Source organism: Lucilia cuprina, chromosome 5 (assembly GCF_022045245.1).
Source record: "Lucilia cuprina isolate Lc7/37 chromosome 5, ASM2204524v1, whole genome shotgun sequence".
Classification (NCBI taxonomy): Eukaryota; Metazoa; Arthropoda; class Insecta; order Diptera; family Calliphoridae; genus Lucilia; species Lucilia cuprina.
In genome coordinates, this window is record NC_060953.1 from 54330170 (window position 1) to 54332723 (window position 2554).

Sequence of the window (2554 nt, forward strand, 5' to 3'; positions counted from 1 at the left end):
ATAGTCTAGTCTATAGTCTAGTCTATAGTCTAGTCTATAGTCTAGTCTATAGTCTAGTCTATAGTCTAGTTTATAGTCTAGTCTATAGTCTAGTCTATAGTCCAGTCTTTAGTCTATTCTATAGTCCAGTCTATAGAATAGTCTATTGTTTAGTATAGTCTAGTCTATAGTCTGGTCTATTATAAAAGGTATAGGGTATTATATGGTCGGCCTCGCTCGACTATAATTTCATACTTGTTTCTTATTATCATTTAAATTAATTAATTTATAAATTAAAATACAATTAATTTATCTTGTAAATATGTTTTTAGAGTTGCAAATGGTGATTATTTTAGTTAAGCTTTCTCTAGTTGATGTGAAAACCAATTTCTGTTGCTGTCTTTTGTTGTTTTATTAAACACATTCACTGTGAAATTATTTTATTTTAATAATACAATTAATTAAATGCTGCCAATGTTAGTCTTTATTGTGCTTATGTTTTTTTATACTTTTAATACATTATTTATTTATTGTGCATTAAGAGAAATATATATTTAACTAATAAATTAGTTATAATATCGATTAATATAAGTTTATTGTTTTTTCTGTTGTTTTCTTGCATAAATTTCACCCGTGTCTTTTCAATACATTAATTGTATTTGGTGAAAATTTAATTGAAAAATTAAAGCACATTTATTTTATATAATTGTGTTGAAAATTTAAAAATGGTATGGAAAAAGATTTATAACGAAAATAAAAGTAACAGTTGTTCATTTAATAGTTATCTAATAACTAAATATGTTAGAAGCAATTCCTCTCAAATAGTTAGTCAGTCTAGTCTATAGCCTCTTCTATAGCCTAGTATAAAGTCTGGTCTATAGTCTAGTCTTTAGTCTGGTCTATAGTCTGGTCTATAGTCTGGTCTATAGTCTGGTCTATAGTCTGGTCTATAGTCTGGTCTATAGTCTGGTCTATAGTCTGGTCTATAGTCTGGTCTATAGTCTGGTCTATAGTCTGGTCTATAGTCTGGTCTATAGTCTGGCCTATAGTCTAGTCTATAGCCACGTCTATAGTCTAGTCTATGCTAAAGTTTTAAGTCTCTCAATTAGAAATTTAACTTATTTTAAAATCCAATTTAATTGCAAAATATTCTCTCCTTCACTACAGCATCTACTGCCTAATGCATTTTAATGTTCGTATTTCTTTGTTTTAATTTTTAGCAAATTTCCTTAAAGTTTCATTTGTTGTACCTTAAATACACACACATAGTTTTTTTTTCGTATACATTACTCGTAATGTAGTTTTAATATCATTATACTTAAATCAAGACACGATTCTTTGCTATTTTTGTCTATCATAAAAATAAAAATCTTTTTAAGCAAAAAAAAAAAAAAAAAAAAAAAATAGTTAAAATGTGCATAAACATTTTACACTCAAGTAGTAGTGGATTGTTAAAAATGTACGAAAATAAAACTAGTTGAACATTTCAAAGCATCTTTCTTACGACTACTAACCTAACGTCTTCGTTTTCCTATTAAGGAGCTGAACTTTAACCTTTTAATGTTTGTATAGTACATATTTTCAACAAAATGTAGTAGTTGTGCAAGAAGTGGGTAGTCTGTAGGAGGTTATGGAAAAAAGTGAAGATTTTTTCTTTATTTTAATATGCAATTCGTGCTGTTTTCTCCGGGAATATTAAGGGTGTTTAATATCTATGGTGGGGAAAGAAAAAGTTGAAAAATAAATCGCGAGTAGAGATTGACTTTAAAGTGAAATTTTTTTAAATGTGAAATAAGTTATAGATTTATAAGATTCTGTTCTATTATTTAATATAATCAAAGTCTAGTTAGAGTCTAGAATATTTAGACCGAGCTATAGACCAATTTATATATAGAACATTGTATTGATCCGATATATAAATAGATCAATCTATGGATTGGTAAATATAAACTATAGATCATCTGATCTATAGAGCAATCTTTAGACTGATCTATAGAGCAATCTTTAGACTAATCTAAAGATCAATTTTAAGACTGATCTAAAGATCAAGCTTTAGACTGATCTAAAGATCAACCTGAAGACTGATCTAAAGATCAACCTGAAGACTCATCTAAAGATCAATCTAAAGACTGATCTAAAGACTGATCTAAAGATCAATCTTTGAAATGATCAATAGTTTAATATTAAGACTGACCTATAAATCAATAGTATATAATTATATGGACTCATCTTTAGATCAATGATTGTTTTGGCCTATATATCAATCTGAAGACAAATCTATAGATCAATCTATTTACTAGTCTACAGATAAGACAGATTTATACATCAATATATGGACTGTACTATAGATTTATAAAGCGCAATATATAGACTGATCTATATACTAATCTTTAGATTGATATGTAGATCAACCTATTATGTGGACTAAAGATCTATCAGATTTTGTATTATTTTTTAATAAAATCTAAGTCTTGTCATAGTCTAGTCATAGTCTAGTCATAGTCTAGTCATAGTCTAGTCATAGTCTAGTCATAGTCTAGTCATAGTCTAGTCATAGTCTAGTCATAGTCTAGTC

General features: G+C 27.7%; 1 protein-coding gene across 3 annotated transcripts in view; it reads right to left on the minus strand.

Annotated features, from left to right (window-relative positions):
* The window catches only part of LOC111689609 (elongation factor-like GTPase 1), a 191983-nt gene that overhangs the window by 168296 nt on the left and 21133 nt on the right, over nt 1-2554 (minus strand). The gene's annotated exons all lie outside the window — the stretch shown is intronic.